At 36.1% G+C, this 15,678-nt stretch overlaps 1 protein-coding gene across 2 annotated transcripts in view; it reads left to right on the forward strand.

The window, feature by feature from the left end:
• The window catches only part of unc5db (unc-5 netrin receptor Db), a 292,888-nt gene that overhangs the window by 208,092 nt on the left and 69,118 nt on the right, over positions 1-15,678 (forward strand). The gene's annotated exons all lie outside the window — the stretch shown is intronic.

Genomic DNA, 15,678 nt, shown 5'->3' on the forward strand with positions numbered 1-15,678 from the left:
TAAATCCATTTGTCTGTTTTTGAGTTATGTTTGACACAGACAAATGTACTCCCATCGTCACATAACCTCGCGGTTTATTAGCAGAGTAATTTAAACCTGAAACTGGTGAGCAGGACTTACAACTTCCTGCTGATTGCACTTGGGAGATAAACTTGTAGAAATGTAGCGCTGCTGTATTTCTGGTCGCCCAAAGCGCCTCACAGTTCCTCCCAGAGGTCAGCGTCTCCAACTGAGAGAATAAAAGATGAGATCTGTCTGTCAGGATGTCAGGGTTTTATTTCTCCTTCTGACAGTAGAAGTCTCTCAGCGCTGTCTGCAGTATGTATCACATATTCCAGCAGGTCTGTTCCTCATTCTGCAGTTCAGGTGATCAAGATGTAAAATGTACATTCAGTCCAACCTTTAACAGCCAGCAGACCACATTCAGACCGCATTACATCAGCTCAGTCTATGCAGAGGAACCGAGAACGAGCACAGTAACTGGTTCCTCTTATGTAGTGTATGACAGGTGACCACCACATAATGACATTACAGCAACAAATCAGTCAGGCTTGTTTTGTCTTTTACCTTCTCTTTCCCTCCAATGAGAACTTCCACCATGTGGAATCCATCAAACTGGAAAAAAAAGTGAAGTTTTGCTTGCATAGCAGGAGAAAAGCAGAGTAAAGAACAGACAGAACGTACTGTCTTCTCTGTGTGAAAGACAGAAAATCCTCCATCGTTTTCTTTTTCATCTTTCTTCTTAGGCTTTCACAACACAGCATGAAGGGCAGGGACCCACATGTAGCCTGTCCAGTCCTAGCCCAGGAACCTAAAGATCAGACTAAAATAGTGTGTGTTCTGAATCTGGAGGACCAACTCTGAAGTACAGAGACTCTCAACAACATGAAGCTGATGTCTTCAAAGTCTGACTGAGAGTCCAAGTCTCTGTTCTCCAAAAGTATCTTTAGGATAAGATGGATGTACAAACAGTACAAACCTTCTCAGGGTTTAGACGGTCCCTCAGAGCGTCCCAACTGACATCTTCACATGGTACCACTCACCAGCAGAAGATTATGATGTTTAAGAAGCTGCAGGAGGCATCAGACATGATGTGTTTTATTGCTTTTCTGACTAGTTACAGCACAGGAGTCAAATTCATTCTAGTTCAGGTTAAACATTCAGCCTAATTTGATCTCCAGTGGACCAGACCAGTAAAGCCACAGCATGATAACCTGTAAACAACTCCTACTGGTTCCTTTGTTTTACAGCAAAAAGTACATTCTGAAAATGTTCACATTTAAGGATTTATCTTTTTACAAAACATCATGAACAACCTGACATTTCTGAAGAAAAATAAATTCAATTCCATCCACATTCATCCTCAGTTTATCATTTCCACATCACAACTTCCAGATCAGAGTGTCTACAAAGGAACACAACATTTAGTCACCTGGAGCTGAAGCAGAGAGGATTTTACTTTAAAAAAAAAAAAGATAAAAAAACAACAAAAACCCAGAAAGTATTACAAAAATGAGACGCAAAATGACAAAAAAAATAGATAAATGACCCAAAATAATACAAAAAAAAGAGACCAAAAATTAGACAAAAACAATTCAAAGCGACAAAAAAATGGACAACACAAGTGAGATTAAAAAAATACAAAATGACAGAAAAGACGCACTAAACAGCGAATAAAGCGAAACACAAAATGACAAAAATTAGACAAAAACACAAGTAAGACAAGAAGGAAACACAAAATGACAAAAATGAGAAACAAAACCACAAAAACATGAGACAAACGACAAAAAACAACAAAAACAGACAAAATATTACAAAAATGAGACTCAAAATGACAAAAGAACAATAAACAATCTAGTATTTAACTTAAGATCAAAACAACTTGTCATGGTCTAGAAGTGATTTTAAATTTATAGTTTTACTGATTTACAATCTGCACTTAATGTCATTTTTACCCTTTGAGGGCCGGATTGGACCCTCTGGAGGACCACTTTTGGCCCACGGGCCTCGTGTTGGACAGCCCTGACTTACAGGGTAAAGTAAAATGTGTTTTACAGCTTGATAAAGTTTGTTCTGCACTACAAAGTTCTTCCTCTACATGTTCTTTCTGTTGGTACGTAAACACTCTCCTCAGACTACCAGCTGTAGGCTGTCATCAGGTCCATCAGTGGCAGGTAGCTGCTTGTTATTCCTCCTCATCCTCGTAGGCTCTCAGGCTAGCCGGGTCGCGCTGTCATCATGTCCTGCCAACACAAATGGAGCGACTGGAGGAGTCTGCATGGACCGTTACAGTTGTCAGGAGGTCAACAGTCCGTTTCAGCCGCTGCACTCTGAGCCTCCTCTGTGGTCCTCACGTACACGGCGGCGGTGCTCGGCCGGCCTAGAGGGGTGAAGTGAAATCAGCCTCCTGCGTTCGTCTTTCAGGCTGAGGGTCTGAGTGGAGGAGTCATCGCTGTCAAGTGCAGCTCTCACTCTGCTAGTCTGCAGGGATCGCTATTCATTAGACTGAATAGGCGGCTATACGCAGCACTTCACCGCAGATTACTGCAGCTCTCTGGTCACCTCAGTGATTCACACCAAAATAGCTGCACAGTTCACAAATACTTCTAAGTTCAGCCTTTTAAAGTATGGATCCAAGCTGCATCCCAACACAAGCGAGGTGATCTGAATGGTTTGTGATGTTTACAGCTGGGAAAGATCCAATTAAAATTTAGTTCAAATGATGTTTCTGCTGCAGCAGCTCTCTGTAGAAACCACGTCCCAGTTATCTGTCAAAACTCACAAACCTCTCTGAACACGTTCAGTAGGTGTACCTTCTGTCTCCTGTACAACGGCTCAGAGATTTAGGAAAACACACATGAACTGAAAACAAAAACACGGAGACGACATATCAAAGAAAACACCCATGACATGGAGACAATGCTCCCTGGTAGAGCTGCAGCAATGAATCCATGAGCTGTCAGCAGGTAAAATTAGTCAACTATTTGATGAGCAGTTAATTGGTTTTATGGTACTTTAAGGAAGAAGTTTAAATCCTCTGATTCCACCTTTTTAAATAAGGTTCTTTGCTCCTCTCTGACAGTAAACGGAGCATTTTTGGATCAAATAAGACATTTTAGGAGCGTCTCATTCTCTCTGACAAACACTGATCCATATTTTTTGTTTGTTTTATAGACCAAGCAACTGATTAAAAGATAAAGTTAATCTGATTGATTATTGTTCAATCAGAACAATAATCCTCAGATTAATCCACAGTTAAAATAATAGTTAGTTTCAGGACAGCACAGTTAGAACAGGGTCAGACATCAGAGGATGAACATGTCTGAAGGTCGACCACTAACCAAACAATCTGATCCAAAAAGTTGTTTACTTCTGAAAAAAAATTGCTTCTTTCTTTGAGACTAATAAGTATTTTCTGACATTTCTGTTCCTAAATGGTACCTCAGTTAGCAGAGTCCAGCTGCTCTTCATTCTACTAGAATGGGTTTTCAGGTCCATCTGTCACACCAAGTTCTTGGAGCTTGACACATGATTTTCTGTGTAAAAATTCAAAAGTTTAGATGTTGGGAGACTTTTTTTCAAAGCAGTAGAACACATCACACACAGTCAGAACGTCTACAAACTGGACGGGGCTTTCTGAAGACCTTTCACACTGACTGTCTAAAGTAAGGAGACATTATCAGGAATACAACATGCTTTTTTTTTTTTACTAAAAATGATAGAATAATAAATAAAACAAAGTTATCTAGTCTATGAACACAGCACAAATTCCACTTTCTCACATTAAATTTCCAGTGAAAGCTGCTGCCTTAAATTAGTGCCAGAACAGTGTTTTAAGAGGGGCGGGTGTGTAGAATGTCCACTTAACAAACAACGTACATTTTTCAATAAGAGACTTGCTCACAATTCATAGATACCTAAAGAGAAACTGGTCTCTGGAGGACCACTTTTGGACCACAGGCCTCATGTTGGACACCCCTGATGTAAGAGCTCGGGTTGACAATCTCTTGAATTCCTAGTGATGATGTCATCATTATGTCATTATGTGCCGCAGCTTATCCAGGAGTGAGTCAGGGATGCAACATATTCTTCTCTACTTCCTGTAGCTCTTCCTGGAGCATTGCAGTTGGCCAGAAGGAACACATGAACCCAGAGTTACTCAGATCTGCCCCGTAGTCCCTTCTATAAAAGGAGGTGTCCAGACATCCTAGGAAGAAGCCCAGACCACCTCAGCAGGCTGCTCTGACCACAGATCAGTGCTGGTGTCTGAGCTCTGGGTCAGAACGTGGGAATAAGAACTTAGAACTTGTAGTAAACTGAGAGCTTCTCTCTGAGGCTCACACCAACCATCTTCAACACCACAGATTGGTGGAGCGTCTGTCAGTGTGGAGCAGGCGTGAACTAACCGTGACGTCACCCGTTGGTTTCTACTTCCTGGTCGCCATTTTGGATTTTTTTGGAGCCAGTGACGTAAAAAGCGTCATCAAACAGGCTGGACCGGAGAGCAACGAGGGGCAGGACCAGTCTATGGGACTGTCTATCAAGTATAGCCACGCCCCCTGGCTCCACCAACTTTAACGATTTATTTAAAATTCAGTATTAATTTATTTTAAGCTCGGCCACCTGATCTCTCATTTTGACCATGAAAACTAACGGGAAAAAAATCCTGAGCTGTAGAACATCAGTCTATCAAATTTTATTTTTTCCAAAAATGAATTGGGGTCTATGGAGAAAAAGCTTCTTGGAGCCAACCCTAGCGGACGGCGTGATATTGCAAGTTTTTGACACTTCTGGGTTGGCTTCAATTCTGGAGCCAGATGCTACGTCCATCTTTATATACAGTCTATGGTGTGGAGGCGTCCAACAGTCCTCAGTGGTCTTACTCAGGGCAGTAACCTTTCCCCACCAGCAGGGAGCAGTCCACCGTTTACCAGCTGAACATCGGAGCCTTGGATTCGGATCATATCACACTCAGCAGAGTGACTGCAGCTCTTCCACAGTATTTGACCAAAGGCAGAGAAATGGTATCAGTCAACAATGACTCCAATTTTCCCCAAACTTCACCTCTTTCACTGGTTGCATGAAGAATGAAGAGGAATGAAATGCATTCATAGTAACTGTTGCCTTAAGTACATATTTTCCAGACTACAATCATCACTTTTGCAGTGCTTTGGCTTTAAATGGCCACTGAATGGAGAAAATGTTTTTGAGTTGCCTTAGTGCATAGATTCTACACTGCAGAAGAAATGCATTTCCATTCACCCTCCTCTCTTCACATCATTATTTTCCCTCAGTACTCCTAAAAGAGCAGTCTCACTGACATTAATATCTGACACTAAATGTTCACTGAATGGAAGCAGACTTCACCGTAAAAACACTAAATAACTTTCAACATTACAGAATGGCCCAGAAGCACCAAACTCTCTGCGCAGCTTCCTGACTTATCAGCTACAATACTTATTCAAACTGAACCAAAAGTACAACTACACTGTTCAAAGTAACCCGTCACCCTTCATCACTGTAACTGTTGTCCAAAAAGCAAAGTGCACGGCTGTAATTACTGGATAACCAACTGCAGACCATCCCTTCCAACCACCGTCAATGAATCACTGTAAGAACTCCACCATCTCCTCCAGCCAATAACCTGCTGGAAAACCCATGACATGTCATGTGGAGACACCCCGGTGTGGCACAGTCTGGACTTCCAACAGCTCCATCTACTTGTCATCATGGCAACCAAACAGAATTTCTTCTCTTCATCAGCCTTTACAGAACAACCAGTCCATCATTATGAACAGCAGTGATTAAAATCTGCTGTCCAACCAGCATCACATCACGATGCTCTGAGATTAGTGAGACTGAGAAGTTAAGATACTGAAAATCACAACTTAAACCTTTACAACTCCATCTCAGATACCTCTGCAACAATCCCAACTGCAACATGGGAAAATAATTTGGGTCCATCACCCAGCAGACTTCTGGACACAAATCTGTAAAAACATCAAACAGGAAATGAACGATCAACCAGGAGTGTGGCCGGTTCATGGAAGGACGGAGAGTCAGACTGATTCTAGTTCAGGTTAAACATTCAGCCCAGTTTGATCTGAAGAGGACCGGACCAGTAAAACCAGTAAAACCAGTAAAACCGCAGCATGATAAACTATAAATAACCACAACTAATAATGGTTCCTTTGTTTTAGAGCAAAAATGTTCACATTTAAGGAATTATCTTTTTACCAAACATCATGAACAACCTGAAATTTCTAAAGAAAATAAGTTCAGTTTCATCAGCATTCATCCTCAGTTTATCATTTCCACATCACAACTTCCAGATCAGAGTGTCTACAAAGGAACACAACATTTAGTCACCTGGAGCTGAACTACAGAGGATTTACTGGAGGATCACAACCACAAAAGAAGACAAAAAAAGCCAAAAAAACAACAAAACAAGACAAAATATTACAAAAATGAGACACAATGTGACAAAAAAATGTACAAATGATACAAGCGGGACAGAAAATATACAATACGACAAAAACATGAGAAGCAAGACAAAAAATATCAAAAACTGGACAGAACATTACAAAAACCACACTGAACAGTCTAGTGTTTTACTTTGTGACCACCAGCACACCTTCCATACAACGTTCAGCTTTCCACAGAAACACATTAAAGTGACTGGAGCAGGACTGGCTCACAGAGTCCTGTTCACGAAGCACAGCTGATTATTTTGGTGCCTCTCGGACCTTCTAACATCATGAGATAGAAATCAGATATCTGTAGCTGCAGGATGTCATTGTTCTCATCGCCCTGCCTGCTGAGAAACTTTAGTGATCAAAATACTGACACACATCACTCATTTCTCACTGCAAAATGATCCTTCTAAACTGGAAATAGAGAAAATCTTCTCATATTAACCTACTTACAGAACACCTTTTATTTTTAGAGACAATAGCAGGTTGGAGGAAAATATACTTAGTGAAACCTGTAATACGTTCTTTTAAGAACTCCCCTGAACATGAACGGATCTCCTCCATGTCACCGTACACCCACCCATGCATTCAGACAGACAGACACACAGAACAGTAGACAAACATGTTATTAATTCAGTATAGTAAATGTGTGCAGACAAATGCTGGATATCTGTAATGAGAAGCCCAAAACACATCAGTGATAAATGTGAAGTCATTGCTCTGAAGACGGAGGACAATCTGGACGTCTGAAATGTTCTTTTTGACTGAGAGGAACTGAATCACAGACATCTGTAAGACATGTCTAGTCCAGCTATTAGCTGCTAGAACGACCTGCCGTTTGAGGCTGGTACTGCAGCTGCCTCTGGGCTGTATGGCGCCACCTACCTGCCACTCAGAGTAGTCACATCTTTAAGTACACTAAACTTTAAGCTTTATTATAATTTAAATACACCTTTAAGTACACTAAACTTTAAGCTTTATTATAATTTAAATACACCTTTAAGTACACTAAACTTTAAGCTTTATTATAATTTAAATACACCTTTAAGTACATTAAACTTTAAGCTTTATTATAATTTAAATACACCTTTAAGTACACTAAACTTTAAGATTTATTATAATTTAAATGCACCTTTAAGTACACTAAACTTTAAGATTTATTATAATTTAAATGCACCTTTAAGTACACTAAACTTTAAGATTTATTATAATTTAAATGCACCTTTAAGTACACTAAACTTTAAGATTTATTATAATTTAAATGCACCTTTAAGTACACTAAACTTTAAGCTTTATTATAATTTAAATGCACCTTTAAGTACACTAAACTTTAAGATTTATTATAATTTAAATACACCTTTAAGTACATTAAACTTTAAGCTTTATTATAATTTAAATACACCTTTAAGTACACTAAACTTTAAGCTTTATTATAATTTAAATACACCTTTAAGTACACTAAACTTTAAGATTTATTATAATTTAAATACACCTTTAAGTACACTAAACTTTAAGATTTATTATAATTTAAATGCACCTTTAAGTACACTAAACTTTAAGATTTATTATAATTTAAATACACCTTTAAGTACATTAAACTTTAAGCTTTATTATAATTTAAATACACCTTTAAGTACATTAAACTTTAAGATTTATTATAATTTAAATACACCTTTAAGTACATTAAACTTTAAGCTTTATTATAATTTAAATACACCTTTAAGTACATTAAACTTTAAGATTTATTATAATTTAAATACACCTTTAAGTACATTAAACTTTAAGATTTATTATAATTTAAATACACCTTTAAGTACACTAAACTTTAAGATTTACTATAATTTAAATACACCTTTAAGTACACTAAACTTTAAGATTTATTATAATTTAAATGCACCTTTAAGTACACTAAACTTTAAGATTTATTATAATTTAAATACACCTTTAAGTACACTAAACTTTAAGATTTATTATAATTTAAATACACCTTTAAGTACACTAAACTTTAAGATTTATTATAATTTAAATGCACCTTTAAGTACATTAAACTTTAAGCTTTATTATAATTTAAATACACCTTTAAGTACATTAAACTTTAAGCTTTATTATAATTTAAATACACCTTTAAGTACATTAAACTTTAAGCTTTATTATAATTTAAATACACCTTTAAGTACACTAAACTTTAAGATTTATTATAATTTAAATGCACCTTTAAGTACATTAAACTTTAAGCTTTATTATAATTTAAATACACCTTTAAGTACACTAAACTTTAAGATTTACTATAATTTAAATACACCTTTAAGTACACTAAACTTTAAGATTTATTATAATTTAAATGCACCTTTAAGTACACTAAACTTTAAGATTTATTATAATTTAAATACACCTTTAAGTACACTAAACTTTAAGATTTATTATAATTTAAATACACCTTTAAGTACATTAAACTTTAAGATTTATTATAATTTAAATACACCTTTAAGTACACTAAACTTTAAGATTTATTATAATTTAAATACACCTTTAAGTACACTAAACTTTAAGATTTACTATAATTTAAATACACCTTTAAGTACACTAAACTTTAAGATTTACTATAATTTAAATACACCTTTAAGTACACTAAACTTTAAGATTTACTATAATTTAAATACACCTTTAAGTACACTAAACTTTAAGCTTTATTATAATTTAAATACACCTTTAAATACATTAAACTTTAAGCTTTATTATAATTTAAATACACCTTTAAGTACACTAAACTTTAAGATTTATTATAATTTAAATACACCTTTAAGTACATTAAACTTTAAGATTTATTATAATTTAAATACACCTTTAAGTACACTAAACTTTAAGATTTACTATAATTTAAATACACCTTTAAGTACACTAAACTTTAAGATTTACTATAATTTAAATACACCTTTAAGTACATTAAACTTTAAGATTTATTATAATTTAAATACACCTTTAAGTACACTAAACTTTAAGATTTATTATAATTTAAATGCACCTTTAAGTACATTAAACTTTAAGCTTTATTATAATTTAAATACACCTTTAAGTACACTAAACTTTAAGATTTATTATAATTTAAATACACCTTTAAGTACACTAAACTTTAAGATTTATTATAATTTAAATGCACCTTTAAGTACACTAAACTTTAAGATTTATTATAATTTAAATGCACCTTTAAGTACATTAAACTTTAAGATTTACTATAATTTAAATACACCTTTAAGTACACTAAACTTTAAGATTTATTATAATTTAAATACACCTTTAAGTACACTAAACTTTAAGCTTTATTATAATTTAAATACACCTTTAAGTACACTAAACTTTAAGCTTTATTATAATTTAAATGCCCCTTTAAGTACACTAAACTTTGAACTTTATTAGAATTTAAATGGACGAGTTAAAGGAAACTGTAGCCGCTGCAGAGTTGTCATGAATGAGAGGATTAGCTCCAGAAATCTAAACAGTTTTCTGTTCCAGGCAGTAAATGTGTTCACTGGAAAAAATGCCCCGCTCAAACCAAGGGGAAAGACTTATTTCAAAGAACTTTTTCTTTGAAATAAGGGAAAAATAGAACAAGTGAAAAATGGCTGGGTAAGATTTCTTGAAATAAGATGTGATAATGATGTGAATATTGAGATATTAAAATTATCTGGAAAACTTATTTTATGCTACATTTTACCAGGATTGTCAAGCTTGGGTGTCTTAACCCTCCTGTTGTCCTCATTTACGACACCAAAAAATATTGTTGCCCTGTCTGAAAAAAATCCAAATTTAGCAAAAAAAAATTCCCCAAATTTATTTTAAAAAATTGCATAATTTTCCTCAAGAAAATTCCTTTAAAAATTTCCCTTAAAAGTTTTTTTAAATCCCCAAATTTGGCAAGAAATAAAAATAAAAAATATATATCACAATTGTTAATATTTTCCAAAAAAATGAATGAAAGTCTTCCAAAAAAATATCTTAAAAATATGTAAAGTGACTCCATATTTATCAGTAAAAGTTGTAATATTTTCTTTAAGGATATTCAGGAAAAAATCAACCAAAATCCAGCAAATTTCGCTGGATTTTGGTTGATTTTTTTCCTCCGAATAGTCTTAAAGAAGCATTTTAACATTTGTTTTTTTCTACCAAAAAATGTAAAAGAATTTCCCAAAAATGTTGAAAATGTGGAAGTTTTCACTGTAAATTATTATTTTTTTCCACATATTCAAACGTAAAACGGGTCAGTTTGACCCGCAGGACGACACAAGGGTTAAAACAAGATAATTTCAAGATTGCTTGACTTAAAACAAGTCCCTCCATCTGCTGGAATGTCTCTTGTTAAGTGAATTTATCTTAAACCAAGTGGGATGAGACATTTTGACTAAAAATAAAACAAGTAGACTTGGTAAGATTTAGAGTTTTTGCAGTGTTTAGCTCTGCAGTAAAGTTGGACATGATAAGGCAGGTCTCACTGTTGGCATCACCTGAATCACCTGCAGCAGATATGTGAGGTACGGTGGCCGACAGGGGCAAACACGCTGCAAACCGCAAAAGCGCTGCAAACACAGAAATGATCCAAAACCAAAAACTCACAAACGCATAAAACACATGCAAGAAAAAAAAATGCTGCAAGAGAAACATGCTGCAATCACAGAAACGATGCAGAAGCAAAGACTTACAAAATCACAAAACAGATGCAAATGAAAAATGCTGCAAATATATAAAAACACACACAAACCCCCAGAACAACCGCAAGAGAAAAACGCTGCAAATTCAATCCACAACGTTTGTGCGCTGCTCTTCGATAATATTGTATAAAAATAATATTGTATAAAAGATGCCAGCCAAGTAAAACATGATGCTAAAACTAAATGAAAACGTACCTTTTCACACTAAAAAATATCAGACACTTTCACTTTCTTCTTCTTCTGCTTCTCCTTCTTCGTGTCTGGTGCACTTCCATTGTGGATTGAATTTGCAGCGTTTTTCTCTTGCGGTTGTTCTGGGGGTTTGTGTGTGTTTTTATATATTTGCAGCATTTTTCATTTGCATCTGTTTTGTGATTTTGTAAGTCTTTGCTTCTGCATCGTTTCTGTGATTGCAGCATGTTTCTCTTGCAGCATTTTTTTTTCTTGCATGTGTTTTATGCGTTTGTGAGTTTTTGGTTTTGGATCATTTCTGTGTTTGCAGTGCTTTTGCGGTTTGCAGCGTGTTTGCCCCTGTCGGCCACCGTAGTGAGGAGCTGCTTTTGGCTCATTGTTCAGCCCCACATTTCGCTGCTTGCTGCCAACACAAACTCTAGTCCACTTCTTTCCATCAAAGTCCCTCCAGAAACCATCTCCGTGGAACATCCAGCTTCTTTCTTTCTTTCTTTTTTTCTAGTATAAGACATAAAGATATGAATAATAGAAATCCAGAACTACTGGAAGTGAAAGGAAGGCTGTCAGTTTCTTGTTCTTTATGGTCTTTTGATGTGTCCTACACAGCTGTGCAGCATTTTATTTCCTCCTCTATGTTCTGCTGCAGTCTCTGTTCCCTCTTCAATATTGAATCTATATGTGATGTTATGTAATGCTTCTCTGTGTTAAATCACATGTTTGGTGTTTGTCTTGGTCTACCAATAAAATGATAAAAGAAGAATACACATTTTAGAATTTCCATTTCAGACAAGGCCGCATTCTTCCAACATGTTCTCTTTGCAGAGCTCTGCCAAAACCCTTCTTTATCTGTCATCTCGCTCTCTGCTCCTCTGAACCTTTTATTTGTAGAGAGGGCCTTTATGTGCTTTCTGAGCTTCGCTGTGAATGGCTTTCCATTCACTCAGCAGCAGATGAATGGTGTCAGGCTGCAGTGGAGGGCTGGTGTCCATCTGTTGTCACGCTGCGAAAAACCTCCACTGGCTTCAGATGCACAATCTGAAGTTAAGCAAATGGAACTGGTTTGGACAGAAAGAGTGTTTTATTTCCTCCAGATTACAGCGTTTCATCCACACTGACTTGTTTACAGCTTAACTCACATCAGATATTGATTCCCCCGTTTATTTTTGGTGGGTTTTATGTGGACACAGATGTTTAGTTTGTTCCACACTGTCGTCTTTACGGTGGAGTAAAAACCTCTCATTCACTTTGTTTTTAGTTTCCTGAGAACAGATTTTGCAGAGACTGTTCATCCAGTCAAAGTTCCAGTTACTTCTAAACAAATTATGTTTTATAAAGTTTTATACTGTATGTTTAGGCTCATTACTTTTCCCTCACCTGATAGCAGCAAAAGTAGAGACAAATCACCTAAAGAACAAATAAAAGCACCAAGAGACAAATTACAATTTCATGATTAGTTCACAAATCAAATAGCCCTAAAACTCACACCTGGAACTATAAAATATATATACTAAACCTCATCACTGACTCTCCTAACTAAGAACTGATTAAACAGATAATGAAGTCCGTATGTATATGTGTGTATAACGCATGTGTCTGCAGTACTGCAGGTATCAGAGTGTGTGAATGAGGTGAATGAGAAACATTATGGAGAGCTTTGTAGAAGGACAAAGGTTAAAGAGGAGCTATAATATGCAAAATCTTTTATGATTTCCACAATAGCAGATGCACCGCTCACACCCTCATTGCATTTTGTTATTCCTCACTGAAAGGCACATTTAACAACTGATCCAGTACTGTCTGAAATGTTTTTCCCTTCATTGGCCTCAAAGTACTCATATGAAACCTCATTAAGATTGAAGTCTTTTCTGGAGGAAAGCAGTTTGCCGTTGACTTTCCTGGACCTGAACTGTGAAGCACTGTATCTCTGCCAGTTACTTATATATCCTGGACACTTCTGCCTCAGTATTTCAAACATTCTCCTTTCAAAAGCTTCTGTAATAATATAAAAAGCCTTTCCTTAGCTGTTCTGGCTGGATATGTTGACTTTATCATTGAATAAGTACGTGAATACGTGCAAAATTGGCAGACGTTTTCTAAAACAAATATGAAAACTTGGCCGTAAAAAAAACTTGATCTCAATTTATTAAACATTGTAAACTGCTTATAGCCCATTTAAATGGGTATCAGTGGTTCAATTTTGGTTGCTCTACATTGACAACTGAGTGAATGCAAGTTTGTTTTTTTTACGACAGCATGTATTTTTTTCACAAACTGAAAATTGATGGGGGTAGGGTTAGTAAAAGTTATGATTTTACTTAGCTAATGTTAGAATACACTTATGTGTTGGGTACTGCTCTATTCCCAACTAAATTACAAAGAGACTGATGTATAGCACATGCAGATTTACAATTAAATCAACTCTATAGGGGGAATCAAAAGCCAAATTCTTACCTAGAGTCTCAAAATTTCCAAACAAAATTGTCACCGGACATCTTGGGAAGAACTTGCTGGTATGACATCATTTCTAATTGCAACCACTGAAACTGATACTCACTCAAAAGAACACAACATTGAGCTCTTATTCTAAGGATAATAGTAAGGAAGTAACCAATAATTTGCAAGCAGCAACAGGATTAATGTGTGTATTCAAATGATTTTGTCACCAAAATATGGTCATTTTCACCTACTTTTCAGCAAACATCAAGCAAAAGTTCACTAAAGGGCGAGTGATACACAATTTTTGGTACTATATTCTAAAACTACACTATTTTTCCTATTAAAAAAACACAAGACATTGCATGTAAGGTACCCATTTATGCCACAGTATTTTTTTCACAATGATGTCACAAAAACGAAACTCAAACTTTCAACCTTGGAAAACATGAGGTGCACTCTGCTTATAAGCAGCATACATAATATTTAATTAAAAACTGCAAACATTATCATGGAAAAGTCAGTCTCCTCTCCATGTAGACAGTTAAACACCTTTTTACCTTGATGAAAAACAATCTGCAACAGTTATCACATCAGTAATGAACATCTGGATACTCTACTGTTTGACAAAAAAACAGCATTTTGTGGCTCAGCACATAAGAGCTCTAAAGACAGTGAAGTAATACCAGTACTGATCTTACAGGATTAAAGCAGGTCTCTGTTAGCTGGTGGTAATGTTCACAGTTGTTTCTGTTTGCTTGCTTTGTTTTGCTGTTAGGACAGATTTAAAATGATTTATTTTTACTTTTAATACATGACGCTGCCTGTTTCTTTGGGAAGTGATGAACTGATTGAACTGACTTTTCTAAGCAGTCACTAAAAGCAACACGTGCCTGAATCCGACACTGATGGGAGCTGTGCCAACATGCTGAGGTTTTAAGAGAGGAAAGAGCAGACTGAAAACTACAATATGGGGAATACATGCATTCACTGTGAAATAGATATGTTGTTGATGCTTATATTTTATTGAATTTCCCTTCGGGGATTAATGAAGTCATTGTATTGTATCCAGCAGCCTCCCTCCTCCGTGCAGCTCGACAACATGTTGACCAGGCGTTAGACCCGCCCATGGCTCTGACTCGGGGCTCGTTGCACTGATTGCTTTTTCATCCGAGAATCCGCTGTTTCATGTCAATATACCAGATGAATCAGTCCATTCAGTGGAGTGGACAGATTCAAAGGTTTGGCCCCAGGCAACATGACTGCTGGATCGGTGTAAATACTGGAAACGTGTTTCATATGGGATGCAAGAAAAGCAACACCTGCATCTTTACTGTGATATCTACACTACTGTTCAAAGCTTTAAGGTCACTTAGAAATGTCCTTGTTTTTGAAGAAAAGCATTTTTGTCCAGTGAAGACAACACTAAATGAATGATAAATCCAGTGTAGACATAGTTAATGTGGTAAATGACTATTGTAGCTGTAAACAGCTGATTTTTAATGGAATATCTCCATAGGGGTACAGAGGAACATTTCCAGCAACCATCACTCCTGTGTTCTAATGCTACATTGTGTTAGCTAATGGTGCTGAAAGGCTCATTGACGATTAGAAAACCCTTGTGCAGTTATGTTAGCACATGGATAGAAGTGGAAAACATGGAATTGTCTGGATGACTCCAAAAGTTTAGTGTACATGATCTATCATTAGGTCCCATGGACCAAAATAAGGCTTCCTTTTATTTTACTTCTATGTTGGTTCATTTTATTTACTTTTAAATTCATATTAGCAGACAAAGTCAGGTTCATTCCTTGAAATGAGCTGAGCTTCCAGTAAATAGCCCCTACCCTGAGCGTGTCCGACATGCTGGAAGCCCT

The sequence above is a fragment of the Acanthochromis polyacanthus genome, chromosome 7 (genome assembly GCF_021347895.1).
Source record: "Acanthochromis polyacanthus isolate Apoly-LR-REF ecotype Palm Island chromosome 7, KAUST_Apoly_ChrSc, whole genome shotgun sequence".
Taxonomy (NCBI): domain Eukaryota; kingdom Metazoa; phylum Chordata; class Actinopteri; family Pomacentridae; genus Acanthochromis; species Acanthochromis polyacanthus.